At 42.1% G+C, this 14,997-nt stretch overlaps 1 long non-coding RNA gene across 1 annotated transcript; it reads left to right on the top strand.

Moving 5' to 3' along the window:
* The first annotated feature begins 7,689 nt into the window (after positions 1–7,689).
* Positions 7,690–14,551, top strand: LOC106569950 (uncharacterized). Its single transcript, XR_014380417.1, has 4 exons — positions 7,690–9,536; positions 10,206–10,529; positions 10,632–10,695; positions 10,844–14,551. It is a non-coding gene; the product is annotated as an uncharacterized LOC106569950 (long non-coding RNA).
* Positions 14,552–14,997: the final 446 nt, after the last annotated feature.

Here is a 14,997-nt window from a genome sequence, read left to right as displayed (position 1 = left end):
GCAGTCAAGAGTGCTGAAACACTGGTTTACTTCCAGATACATTTTAACACCCCAGATACATAAAGGCATTAATGTGGCTTGGAAACAGACCATTAAGACCAGAATAGGGAGGTGGCTCGTCTAGATAACAGATGGTACCTACAATGTCACTGGTTGGTACTGATGGCTTACTTTGTCCCACGCATTTGTTTTGAGTGTATGGAAATGACATTGATTGGTACATTTTCTCTTCAACCAACCCTCACTGGCCCTCCCCGTGCCCATAAGCCTAACAGACAGACAGGCATAGATGATTATGATATTAACACCATGTAACTGTATAGCAGGACTCAATCCCACAGAGACAAGTTTTAACAGACCTGCACTCCTTAGCCAGCAGTCTCTCCCAGTACTGGCAGTCAGCAGCACTACCAGACATGGTCCCCAGCAGGTAATGGTTGATCTCTATAATCTTGTTAGTTTCCTTCAACGCTGTTTTGAAGATGAACAAAGACTTTATTACATCCCATGTCAAATCAAAATCAAATGTATTCATATAGCCCTTCGTACATCAGCTGAAATCTCAAAGTGCTCTACAGAAACCCAGCCTAAAACCCCAAACATCAAGCAATACATGTGAAAGAAGCACGGTGGCTAGGAAAAACTCCCTAGAAAGGCCAAAAACCTAGGAAGAAACCTAGAGAGGAACCAGGCTATGAGGGGTGGCCAGTCCTCTTCTGGCTGTGCCGGGTGGATATTATAACAGAACATGGTCAAGATGTCAAAATGTTCATAAATGACCAGCATGGTCAAATAATAATAATCATAGTAGTTGTCGAGGGTGCAACAAGCATGTCCGGTGAACAGGTCAGGGTTCCATAGCCGCAGGCAGAACAGTTGAAACGAGCAGCAGCATGGCCAGGTGGACTGGGGACAGCAAGGAGTCATCATGCCAGGGCTCAGGTATGGTCCTAGGGCTCAGGTCCTCCGAAAGAAAGAGAGAATTAGAGAGCATATTTAAATTCACACAGGACACCGGATAAGACAAGAGAAATACTCCAGATGTAACAGACTGACCCTAGCCCCCCGACACATAAACTACTGCAGCATAAATACTGGAGGCTGAGACAGTCCTCATTTGCTCAACGTTCTTGCTCATTCCTGACAATAGATTAATCTAACAACTGATGTGATGGTAGGAAAATCAATAAGAAAATATTAACGAAAAGTAGCCTATTCTGTCTATACAAGGAAATATAAAATTAAACAAAATTAAATAAAAACAATATTAAAGTTGTTTTTTCACATGCACAAGAACAATTCAATGAAATTGAAAGGTGTGGTTGAATTTATTCAGGCACTGTGTCTTCTTTTTGTCTAGTCCTATATATCAAGGTCGCAAGGCATATTAATTAACGGGTCATAGAGCAAACAACGCAATTATCACAACACGTAGATTGTAATGTGGCTTACCCACACACCGCTACTGCCGGCACCTCAAATGTTCTACGGCTTGAGCTCCTCTTCCTCTTATAGAATATAAGTATTGTGGAGCTCCTGCAGCTAAATATAAACAGTACTGGCACCCAAATTGAATACCACCACCTATTTCAGTACAAGTTAAGCACTGGTCGTCTTTGATAGTGTCCTCGACTATTCTGTAGTCTGATGGATGAGACAAAATGAGGAGAAATACGATTTTGACTTCGGACTTCCCCTGTAACTCCCACAGCAAACTCTCCTTTCACTTTCATTTAGCAGTCAGACACACATGCGCATAGCCAGATGAGGCATAGATGGAGCACCATGGTATAAAGTAAAACTAGTACATTATGTACACTACCGTTCAAAAGTTTGGAGTCACTCAGAAATGTCCTTGTTTTTGAAAGAAAAGCACATTTTTGGTCCATTAAAAGAACATAAAATTGATCCGAAATACAGTGTAGACATTGTTAATGTTGTAAATGACTATTGTAGCTGGAAACGGCTGATTTCTTATTGGAATATGTACATAGGCATACAGAGGCTCATTATCAGCAACCATCACTCCTGTGTTCCAATGGCACGTTGTGTTAGCTAATCCAAGTTTATAATTTTAAAAGGCTAATTGATCATTAGAAAAACCTTTTGCAATTATGTTAGCACAGCTGAAAACTGTTGTTCTGATTAAAGAAGCAATAAAACTGGCCTTCTTTAGACTAGTTAAGTATCTGGAGCATCAGCATTTGTGGGTTCGATTACAGGCTCAAAAATGTCCAGAAACAAAGAACTTTCTTCTGAAACTCGTCAGTCCATTCTTGTTCTGAGAAATAAAGGGTATTCCATGCAAGAAATTGCCAAGAAACTGAAGATCTCGTACAACGCTGTGTACTACTCCCTACACAGAACAGCGCAAACGGGCTCTAACCAGAATAGAAAGAGGAGTGAGAGGCCCCGGTGCACAACTGAGCAAGAGGACAAGTAGATTAGAGTGTCTGGTTTGAGAAACAGAAGCCTTACAAGTCCTCAACTGGGAACTTAATGAAATAGTACCCGCAAAACACCAGTTGCAACGTCAACAGTGAAGAGGCGAGTCCGGGATGCTGGCCTTCAAGGCAGAGTTCCTCTGTCCAGTGTCTGTGTTCTTTTGCCCATCTTAATCTTAATCAAGTCAGATATGGCTTTTTCTTTGCCTAGAAGGCCAGCATCCCGGAGTCGGCTCTTCACTGTTGACGTTGAGACTGGTGTTTTGCGGGTACTATTTAATGAAGCTGCCAGTTGAGGACTTGGGAGGCGTCTGGTGAACAGGCATTTGCTCGGGTGGTGATTGTCCTTGATGATGTTTTTGGTCTTCCTGTGATATCGGGTGCTGTATGTGTCCTGGAGGGCAGGTAGTTTGCCCCTGGTGATGCAGTGCAGACCGCACTACCTTCTGGAGAGCCTTGCGGTTGAGGGCGGCGCAGTTGCCAAACCTTGCGGTGATACAGCCCGACAGGATGCTCTCGATTGTGCATCTGTAAAAGTTTGTGAGTGTTTTAGATGATTAGCCAAATTTCTTCAGCCTCCTGAGGTTGAAGAGGCACTGTTGCGCCTTCTTCACCACGCTGTCTGTGTGGGTAGACCCTTTCAGTTTGTCTGTGATGTGTACACCGAGGAACTTAAAATTTAGATAAAGTTTATCTAGATACCAACAGATAAAAATAGGTTTTGAACAAGTCATTGTTCCAAATGGCGTTTTCTTTATGTGTGAAATAACAAACATAACTTCATATCAAATTTTGTAACCCTAAAGACTAATAGATAATGTCACAGAATTTCCTGATTGTTTTGTAAAATGCAGAGAAACAAAGTGTCAAGATGGATTCCATGACCTGAGACTATCTGATAAACAAGCTATGGCCTCTGCTTTGTCCTTCTTACTTCCTGGTGTATCTGCCAAATGCCCGTTTTCTGTTGACAATAAAGAACTCTATGACATGGTCAGATATTTATTTTACCACCCATTGTTTATGTTAGGATTGCGAGTATAGTAATCTGATCCAAGATTTGTGATGAGAGGCAACTTTTTTTGTTTTTGCATTTTCCCCACTAATGGTTAAGGTTAGGAGTAGGGGAGGGGAAGCTGATCCTAGATCTGTACCTAGGGGAAACTTTACCACGGAGCGACAAAGACACCCAAAAGTCATGACTCATCAGGTGATTCCTCTCTAACAAGGATGAGAAGAGTTAATCTACCTATAGATGACACTGTGATATTGTTCATCCTTCACTGTAGGCCTATTGGACTGATGGTTTGTCGCTTTTATGATTCTTATTAGGGTTTGATTTGGTTATTCCATTTCAAAAGTACCGGAATACACTGTGGGAGTGGGCAAGAATTCAGGAACACATTTTCATTGGGGAGAGAAAATGAGTGTCCAAAGATGACTTGGTTGGACTTGTAGGCTTGTTACTGTAGTTATGGTCAAAGAGTTTCAGCTAGTATCCACTGGCTCTGTTCTAGTTCTTTCAGTAGCCTGAAGTCGTTGTGACACAAAACCCCTTTTTAAATGAAAATAATGTGTTAATGTAATAGGCCTACACCCCACTCAGCAGTATGGATATGAAAAAACATCCATGTGTCGGCCATCTTATGATTGAGGATAGATAGACACAAGATGGCTGCATACTGAGGCTCTTACATGAAAGGGTGTGGTATTTACCTCAACACTGTTTGACACCACCCTCCTCTGTGTGTGTGTGTGTGTATGTGTGCGCGCGCTGCCATGTTTGTCTGTGTGTGCACAGTACTTTGCATTGCATTTCCATGCTGTATTTTTTATTGCTGTGTTTCAATGTGATGATATAAAATAATTTAATATTAAATGGAGCTAGATCCAACATGATGCGCCTCCTTCAATGGGTTACATACAGTACGCCAAATAAACTCCATAGACCTTAACCTGAGATACATGAAGCTCTATTATGCCATTCTCCCAAACCACAGCATACTCTAATGTAGACTTTCAAGGGGCATGCGAGGTAATGACATAGATATTGACGTAAATAATAATTAACATTATTGATGTTGGTCATTTATAGGCCTTTAGTTTCTTACTATCTTTGAACCTGCATGCACTATCTGGAGACAAAAGCTATCAAGAGTTGCAGCTAATTTATTTCACCTATATTTAACCAGGTAGGCTAGTTGAGAACAAGTTCTCATTTACAACTGCGACCTGGCCAAGTAAAGCAAAGCAGTGCGACAAAAACAACACAGAGTTACACATGGGATAAACAAACGTACAGTCAATAACACAATAGAAAAACCTGTATACAGTGTGTGCAAATTAAGTAAGGAGGTAAGGCAATAAATAGGCCAATAGTGGTGAAGTAATTACAATTTAGCAATTTACACTGGAGTGATATATGTGCAGATGAAGATGTGCAAGTAGAAATACTAGTGTGCAAAAGAGTAGAAAAACAAAAACAAATATGGGGATGAGGTAGGTAGTTGGTTGGATGGGCTGTGTACAGCTGCAGCGATCGGTAAGCTGCTCTGACAGCTGACGCTTAAAGTTAGTGAGGGAGATATAAGTCTCCAACTTCAGTGATTTTTGCAATTTGTTCCAGTCATTGGCAGCAGAGAACTGGGAGGAAAGGCGGCCAAAGGAGCTGTTGGCTTTGGGGATGACCAGTGAAATATACCTGCTGGAGCGTGTGCTGGAGCGCGGTGGGAGTTGCTATGGTGACCAGTGAGCTGAGATAAGGCGGAGTTTACCTAGCAAATGTTTATAGATGATCTGGAGCCAGTAGGTTTGGCGATGAATATGAAGCGAGGACCAGCCAACGAGAGCATACAGGTCACAGTGGTGGGTAGTCTATGGGGCTTTGGTGACAAAACGGATGTCACTGTGATAGACTGCATCCAATTTGCTGAGTAGAGTGTTGGAGGCTATTTTGTAAATGACATCGCCGAAGTCAAGGATCGGTAGGATGGTCAGTTTTACGGGGTATGTTTGGCAGCATACCCCGTAAATAGGAAGCCGATTCTAGATCTAACTTTGGATTGGAGATGCTTAATGTGAGTCTGGAAGGAGAGTTTACAGTCTAGCCAGACACCTAGGTATTTATAGTTGTCCACATACTCTAAGTCAGAACCGTCCAGAGTTGTGATGCTAGTCATGCGGGCATTTCGTTTTACTTGTATTTAAGAGCAGTTGGAAGCCACGGAAGGAGTGTTGTATGGCGGGATTCGAAATGGTTTGTGATCTGTTTGTTCACTTGGCTTTCGAAGACTTTAGAAAAGCAGGGCAGGATGGATATAGGTCTGTAATAGTTTGGGTCAAGAGTGTCTCCCCCTTTGAAGAGGGGGATGACCACGGCAGTTTTCCAATCTTTAGGAATCTCAGACAATACGAAAGAGAGGTTGAACAGACTAGTAATAGGGGTTGCAACAATGGCAGCGGATAATTTCAGGAAGAGAGGGTCCAGATTGTCTAGCCCAGCTGATTTGTAGGGATCCAGATTATGCAGCTCTTTCAGAACATCAGCTGTCTGGATTTGGGTGAAGGAGAAGCGGGGGGGCTTGAGCCAGTTGCTGCGGGGCGTGCAGAGCTGTTGTCCCGGGTTGAGGTGACCAGGTGGAAAGCATTGCCAGCCGTAGAGAAATGCTTATTGAAATTCTCGATTATCATTGATTTATCAGTGGTGACAGTGTTTCCTATCCTCAGTGCAGTGGACAGCTGGGAGGAGGTGCTCTTATTCTCCATGGACTTTACAATGTCCCAAAACCTTTTGGAATTAGTGCTGCAGGATGCAAATTTCTGTTTGAAAAAGCTAGCCTTTGCTTTCCTAACTGACTGTGTGTATTGGTTCCTGACTTCTCTGAAAAGTTGCATATCGTGGGGACTATTCGAAGCTAGTGCAGTACGCCACAGGGGGTTTTTGTTTTGGTCAAGGGCAGTCAAGTCTGGAGTGAACCAAGGGCTATATCTGTTCTTAGTTCTACATTTTTTGAAAGGGCATGCTTGTTTAAGATGGTGAGGAAAGCACTTTTAAAGAACGACCCCTCAAAGTTAGTGAAAATATCTAGACCCCCTGCTCCAGGCCCAAGGAGAGCACTGTTTTGGGCCTAATAGTTGACTGAAGGGGTTTTATCCTTCTGGTGCTGGTAATAGGCCTTGTTACAATGGCTAATGTAATAATAACACCGGTTAATGTTAGAACCTTTCTATTTGTAATAACACATTTATGTAATAAAACCGGTTAATATAATAACTTGCCGGTTAGCGTAATAAAATGTTGAACGGTTAACATAATAACTTTTTCCGGTGGATGTCATTTTTTAGATTAACCGATGGTGATTAATTTAACCGGTGAGTAAAAACTTTTCTGATGAATGATGTAATAACATGCCAAAATCAATATTTTTATGCACTACTTCCCTCAATTTGACGCACATACCATTACCCACTGCCAGTTAGAACACAAACAAACTCAGGAATACTCATACGTAGCGACGCTCACAAGCACACATTGAAATGTACACACATGCATAGTCATAGACACACACACTCTCTCTCTTTATGTACATGACATGACGTAGCTCTACTTACACAGTAATGATGTAAATGATTTCACATTGCATATTTTAACTGACATTAAACTGAGAATTTTGAATAAAATAATGTTATTATGATGAAAAGCATTTGTTATTTTATATTTTCTATCTTCTTTTGCCACCTCTGTTATTTTCTCTGCTCTCTGTCTATCTATGTCCTTCCCCTTTCTGTTCTCCTTTTCTTTACCTCCCTAACAGTCTCCCCCTCCCCACCCCCCCTCTCTCTCGCTCTCGCTCTCTCTCACTCTCCCCCGCCCCCCCCTCTCTCTCTCTCCCTCTCCCTCCCTCCCCCTCATTCTCTTTCTCTCTCGCTCTCTCTCTCTCTCTCTCTCTCTCTCTCTCTCTCTCTCTCTCTCTCTCTCAAGTGTGCATGTAGTCAAGGAGATGTACAGTTGAAGTCGTAAGTTTACATACACCTTAGTCAAATACATTTAAACTCTGTTTTTCACAATTCCTGACATTTAATCCCAGTAAAAAATCCCTGTCTTAGGTCAGTTAGGATCACCACTTTATTTTAAGAATGTGAAATGTCAGAATGATAGTAGAGAGAATTATTTATTTCAGCTTTTATTTCTTTCATCACATTCCCAGTGGGTCAGAAGTTTACATACACTCAATTAGTATTTGGTAGCATTGCCATTAAATTGTTTAACTTGGGTCAAACGTTTCGGGAAGCCTTCCACAAGCTTCCCACAATAAGTTGTGTGAATTTTGGCCCATTCCTCCTGACAGAGCTGGTGTAACTGAGTCAGGTTTGTAGGTCTCCTTGCTCGCATATGCTTTTTTTGAGGTCAGGGCTTTGTGATGGCCACTCCAATACCTTGACTTTGTTGTCCTTAAGCCATTTTGCAACAACTTTGGAAGTATGCTTGGGGTCATTGTCCATTTGGAAGACCCATATGCGACCAAGCTTTGACTTCCTGACTGATGTCTTGAGATGTTGCTTCAATATATCCACATAATTTTTCTGCCTCATGATGCCATCTATTTTGTTAAGTGCACCAGTCCATCCTTCAGCAAAGCACCCCCACAACATGATGCTGCCACCCCCGTGCTTCATGGTTGGGATGGTGTTCTTCAGCTTGCAAGCCTCCCCCTTTTTCCTCCAAACATAACGATGGTCATTATGGCCAAACAGTTATATTTCTGTTTCATCAGACCAGAGGACATTTCTCCAAAAAGTACAATCTTTGTCCCCATGTGCAGTTGCAAACCGTAGTCTGGCTTTTTTATGGCAGTTTTGGAGCAGTTCACAGTTAGTGTGATTAAAAAGCACAAACAAACACACACATATTAATATGTTTCCCATCACTTTATGGGATATGTTAAATTAATGTTTCTTCTTTTATCTTTATTCTCAGATATACAGGCTCAAATCGGCAGCCCAGCAGGTTGGTAGAAAAACAATCAACAGAGATTACAGCTTTAAAGAACTGTTCTGTAGTAACTGCTATTACAATGTCAAAAGCACTGACACTACTTCTGTTACAATCAAAATAATTCTGCCATATAATCTGTCCTCACCCTTGTATTTTCCTACCTGGTGTTTAGGCCCATTCAGGGTGGTGAATGGAAGCAGCTCCTGCGCTCGGAGAGCAGAGGTGTTTTTCTATGGACACTGGAGGACTGTATTGTGGCTTGAAAGCAGCTAATGTGTGGAGAAAGATGGACTGTGGGAATGCTGTAGCTGCAACTTACAGACCTCAGTTTGGAGGGAAGTGGAGGATACCAACTAGCATGTATTGATTGCTAAGGTCAGGATTCTACTCTTGAGAAGTGTACATTAGTCTCACATGGAGATGGTGTCTTTGAGCATAAGCATAATTATGCTAATGTCATCTGCTCAGGTAAGATTGATATGTGTTGTATTAAAGATTGTATCAAACAAAATTAGGATATTTTAGATTTTCATTTAATATTCAATATTCATATTTTGGGGGCTGAAAATACTAGTACCATCAACAAAACTGAATGTTCTACCGTCTCTTTTTGTTCAGATTTTGTCAAGTTTGTGGATGAAGCTGGTTTCTGCTCTGGAAGAGTGGAGCTGAAGTCCAATCAGTCCTGGACGTCAGGGTGTGAAGCTGACTTTGACTGGCAGGATGCAGAGGACGTCTGTCGGGAGCTTGGCTGTGGCACCTTGTTGAGAATAGATAAATAAATAGTATGTACTCTTCTTTCTCCAGAGTCTGATGATGTGAGGCTGGTGGGAGGAGGCAGTCGCTGCGTTGGTAGAGTGGAATGGTACCAACAGGGAAAGAGGAATATGTGGCCTGTAAAATATGGCTGGAAATTGAAGGATGTCGCTGATGTTTTTGTGTAGACAGCTGGACTGTGGCTCCACTGTTTCAACACTACTTGGGAAAATGCACTGAAGGGTTTGAAGTGTACTGTAATGGACCTGAGCCGGCGCTCAGGGACTGTGGAAGAGGCACAGGGCCAACTTTGGTGACTCCATTAAAGGTGATCTGCTCAGGTAACACTAGAGTTATAATATTCTGCTGATTTTTATACAACTTCCTTCACACATCTCACAGTTGAACTTTTATGGCTGCTTTAATAAAGATGAACTAATAATAATTCAATAGCAATGCAAAGTATCACACAATGCTTTTGTATTTTCATGTAATTTCAGTCGCTATAGGCCCATCACAGATGTTGCCCTGTAAGAGAGGCTGGCAAGCACTGTTACATGCTGATGTTATGGTCATATCTACAGTATATGATGAAATGAGTTAAAGTGGCGATCAGCAGTTGAAACAATAACAAAGCCACTCCCAGCCCTGTTTCTGTAAAAAAAGCCGAGGGATGGGGGTTGGAGAAATGTAACCACTTTCAAATTCATAGAGAGCTATGGATGCGTGGACTGACCATCCATGATATCAAAATGTTAGTTTAACCATGTTTTGAGGCTATATAGTGTTTGTTTACATTTATCTTATTTACAAACACTGGAGTAAAACAAGCTTATATTTTGGATTCTGATGGGATACAAAAGTATAACTAAGCTCAGGAGGCATTTATAAGTTATACTCTTCAAGAATCAAAGGGTACATAGCATTAACTTATAAGTCAAAACATGGATGTAGCAACTGCTGATTGCCCCTTTAAAAGAGGTTTTTATTTTTGTGTTTTATTTTTATAGATCTCCCGCTTAAGCCTGATATCTCCATGACCATCTCAATGGGACGGGTCTCCAGGGGCCACCAAAGGACTCTAGAGGTGTTCAGGGGCCACAGCTTCACCAGCACCTGCTCCACTCAGCCACAGCACCCGGGTGTCTCCTTCCTCCTCACGTACCCTGACTCCAAAACAACCCAGACCTAGCCAGCTGTCTATCACTCTGCTGCCTTCCTCTTTCCCGCTGCAGATGGCTTCCACCAAGGGAACTACAGCTGTGTTCATGAGATTTATGTTTTTTCACATGACTTCTCTTCTGAGAGTGAGCTCCTCTCCCTCACTGTCACAGGTAACTGAAAACAAACCATACTTAGAACTTTGACATTAACAGATTTTCCACAGACGAATCTGATGATTAACAATCCCCTAATGAAATGTGTTTCTGTTGCAGTCTCTCCTCTGACAGCTTTCCACTGTCGGTGAAAGCCAACTCCACCACCTATCTGTACATCAAGGTAAAGACATTAAAAAGTGACAAGTCAGGTGAACAAAATGTGTATTTTAGAAGGCAAGTCTTGGTTTAATCACTGAATTAATCAGTTGGATTGTATTGTACCTGTGATTTTTTTTATATTACTGACTCTTGGTGCTGTGTTTTCTTAGACCACCAAGAGGCCGAAGCGAGTGGAAGGGGTGAACTTGGAGATGGTTTCTCTGAAGTCTACAGCTGTAGCCAGATGGGGAGAGGAGAGAGCAGCCCAGGGTACAGAGTAGGGTGAAGTTGACTGAAAAGTCCAAGTGGGGTCCTTGGGATGAAAGTTGAAATTGAAAGTTAAAATGTTTAAAATGTAGTTGAAATCTAAAACATTTAACGTTGTAAAAAGTTAAGGGTTAAGGTTAGGGTTAAGGTTAGGGTTATGGTTATGGTAAGGTTTAGGGTATCGATGTCCCAAGGTTTCCGGGTGGCACTAACTGAAGTTGACCGTAGAGACGTTGACCTTAGGTCAGTTTTTTGTTTTCCAGATATGATGGGACTGGTGTGGATTTGAGGGGACTTTAATCCCCATCCAATCTAATTAAATGAGTGGTGAGTTTCCATTGATGTTGCTATTGTTATGGCTACACTCCTATTGTTGTAGTTGTCATTGCTGCCACACATAAGAGTTGGCCAGAGCACAGTTAGCATTAGCCTAGCTTAGCTGAGACATGATCATATGTCAGCGTAGGGCTAGGTTGCCCCGAGGTGCTGCTCTAATATCAACCACCAGCTGTCTCCACTGCTCCCCTCTAAGCCCCACTCGACTTGAGGGGTAACTTGTTCTTACCCTGGGTAACCAACTGAGCGCTCAAGATACAATACAAGATACAATACCTAAATCCTAACCTTTGTCAGGTTATATCTGTGACAGTTTTTTTGGTTTTAAACTCAACTCTTGAGATGGATAACAAAGACAGTTACTTAATATAAAGCATTGAGTTTCCATTCATATATAGCTACTAATCACCTTGAGGGGAAAAAAATGGGAAAAGTCACATCAACTAATTTGAACGTTTTTTTATTTAAGTGAAAGACATGATATTACACGTGACATGATAGCTAATAAAGATGTACACATCATTTATTACAAGAATTGTTTGGAATCACTTCCCTGTGCTCACTCAAAACCTCCACTCCTTCAGTCTGGGTTAGACACACAGATGGCAGCCAATCTCTTCAGTAAATATCAGTAGTTTCATTGACTCCAGCTCAGAATAAAGAGAAAACCCTAACAAAACGAGTGGTAGAAACCCCATCAGAGGACACATTCTGCCCACAGAGTCCAATCATGGCTTCAGAGAGCTAAATAACCATGGTGATATTGTCTGAACAGCTGTTTGTGTGTGAAAGTGAGAGTGCATTGTGCATATATGTTCCTGTGACTTTTTGCTATTTTGCTATTATTAGCATCAAATGATGTTATTTGTGTGGGTCAGTGCAAATAGTGTACATGTGGGTGGGTTGTGCGTGTGTGTTCAGCAGTGGGTGATCAGTGTGTGCACGGAGGTGTGTGCGAGGGAGCTGCGTGAAGGATTAGCCCCAGTGTGTGTCCACCAGTGATTAGCCTGGTCAGTGGGCCTGTTGTGCATTCACCCAGTCCATTAGCATATTAATGCTGCCTCCCTCTTGATCTCTCTGTCTCTCTCTTTTCTCCACCCTCTCTCTTTCTCTTTCCTTTCTATAGCTATTTCCCGAGTCTCGCTCGAACTTCCTCCCTGGCAATTTTTTTCTCAACTTATTTTGTACTTCCCTTTCTCTCTGCGCTCAGTTTGGGCCCTTCGTACTTTACACATTTCTCTCTTCCTTGTTCTCTTGTCTTTCCCTCCAAAAATGTCCTATTGCCCTTTTCTCCTCCTTCTTTCTCTTCCGAAATCCCTCCTTCCCTGATAATCCCAGTCTCTCGCCCCAAGCCCCGTCTCTCCCTACAATCTCCAAATCCTTTACAGTGCTTTACTTTCGCTCTCGTTTTCCCTATTATTCCGTAGCCTAACCCCTGAACCTTGCCAAACACAGGCAAATGCAAACACACACACCTCACTTCATTCATTCAATCTAATTTTCTCTCACTCTCTCCCCTTTCCTGCTAGAAGTGTGCATCTTGTGAGACCTTTTGTGAATAGCTTTGAAAGAAAAAGCAACCTAGAAAACAGGGACTGAAGTGCAAACCGGACACATTCAACAGTACTTAACATTATAAATGCTATTCATTTCTCCCTCTAATGACTTCAGCCTCCAAGTAGACTCAACCTCTTGTTCTGGCTCTTAACCGCCACCGTGAGCCACGTTTAGAAGCTGGAGAATAGTAGAAGTAAAAATAATTTCTTGGAAAAAGCCCAGTGTGCTAAAGGTGAGCATTTATACCCACACGTTTCCTTCTGTCCCTTCCATGTCTGCATTACTGGAGATTTCTGGAGGTCAGGGGCGTGATGTCCATCCACAACTCCTGGTTTCAGGGAGGCAGACACAAGAATTGCGTTTGGACAATCAGCTCCGGACCCCCTGGGTCAGCACATAGCAGGGATGGATGGGCAGACGTTTGGATAGACATAGGGTACAGAGAAACGTATAGGGAAATTAAGGCCTCTGAAACCCTAACTCAACCACCCTTTCTGTATGTTCATGACACAATGATGAACGCAGGGTCACTTTGCAGGGCAGCACCCCAAGGCAGCAGCAATGTGACCCATACAAAAGGGCTCCCCATGGTCACACGGATCAAAGAGACAAAAGCTCCCTATGATAACTTAGTGCAGCCGAGTGTTAACACATGAGCAGCCAAGGTAAGAGCTGGAAACAAAAGTGAGAAGTTGAAACAAAAGTAGCCCCCCAAACTGAATTGCTCTATGCAACATTTGTCTTTCAATATGAGCTGTGTCAAAATGAATAATATGGGCCGCTTTCGAAAGGCCTCAGCCATTCATTGATGCTCCATGTGCTGCTCACAATTGAAGAGCAGCCCCGTACGCCCCACAAAGAGAAATAAAGTATTTCATATCCATATCTTAAAGTTAAAGTTAACAGTTATTTGTTTGAGTAGATACTATTGAGTAGATACTATAAAAAGTCATATTTAAAAGTCTAATGAAGACTTGTTTTTCTTTTGAATTCAGAAAATGCCCTTTTTCTTAAATATTTGATTACAGAAAAAAAGTGGTTCATTTAAAATCTGGTTAAATTAACCTCTTTTAAATATCAAAAACTAAATCTGGATTTTTACAGTACTTAGTACATTTTTTCCCCACAGAGGATGTTTAGAAGGTTCAATAAAGTGTATTTCCCTTCCTGAATATCAGCCACGACTGGAAAATAAAAGCTAGTCACCCATTTTTACCCATTCATCTTGAGAAGTTTCTTCAAAGTGGTAGTAATCTGTTAAGCAGCAGTGAAGTTGTTCCACTGTCCCGGCAAGGAATCCAACGAGAGTCCAACTGCTGCATCTGGTCTACGACATGGCTCCGTGTCTCAGATACGACCTCAGATACGACCTGAGGCCTAAAAACATTGACACGTTATAACAAATAAAAACCCTGCTGCTCAAAGGTGTAGAAATTCATCCTGAAATATTTTTTTATCTTCTTCCCTCAGATAGGTTATTGTTTTAGCTGCGTTGCGTTCAATGTCTGACACACTTGTCCTACTTTAGCATCTTAACTCTTGCCTTCTCTGCTCCTGCATCCTTCTCTCTTGCGTTCTCCGACCCTTTCTGCCTGTTCTTCCTTCCGTCTTTCAATTTCCTTCACTCCCCCCTCTCTCTCTTTTTTTCTCTCTCTCTCTCGCTCTCTCGCTCTCTGTCTCTCTCTCTTCATTTCATGCAGCACTGGGGTTACCTAAGAGACTGGGCCTCAATGAAGAAAATCTCCTTTGGTACAATGAACTGGGCGAGAGGCAGAGGGGGAGAAGTGGGGTGGGGGGGGGAAAGATAGTGATGCAGATGCGGGACAGAGGGATCCAAAATCCAAAATTGAATAAATGGTTGCGCTTGTGTGATTTCGCTTCAATGGTCCGTCTTTTGGGGTCGCCGTTGGCGCCTCTTGATCAGTCAGTCTGTTGGGCTGAGCTGAAAACATCTCCCACTTTTGAATCTTATGCTGAATTTCCAACTAACCTCTCCCTGTATAAAAGTGCTAGAAAATGTAAAAAAAAAAAATCCAACTGTTCTTATAAGACTAGGAGATCATTTTGTTTTTAATAGTGTTGTTTTCATGTAGGCCTATACGGCTGCGTTCATACAGGCATCCCAAATCTGACCTTCTTGTCATTAATTGGTCTTTTGACCAAT

The sequence above is a fragment of the Salmo salar genome, chromosome 14, assembly GCF_965601325.2.
Source record: "Salmo salar chromosome 14, fSalSal1, whole genome shotgun sequence".
In the NCBI taxonomy this organism is placed as follows: domain Eukaryota; kingdom Metazoa; phylum Chordata; class Actinopteri; order Salmoniformes; family Salmonidae; genus Salmo; species Salmo salar.
The sequence above is the reverse complement of the archived record's forward strand: the minus strand, read 5'-3'. Positions and strand labels throughout refer to the sequence as shown.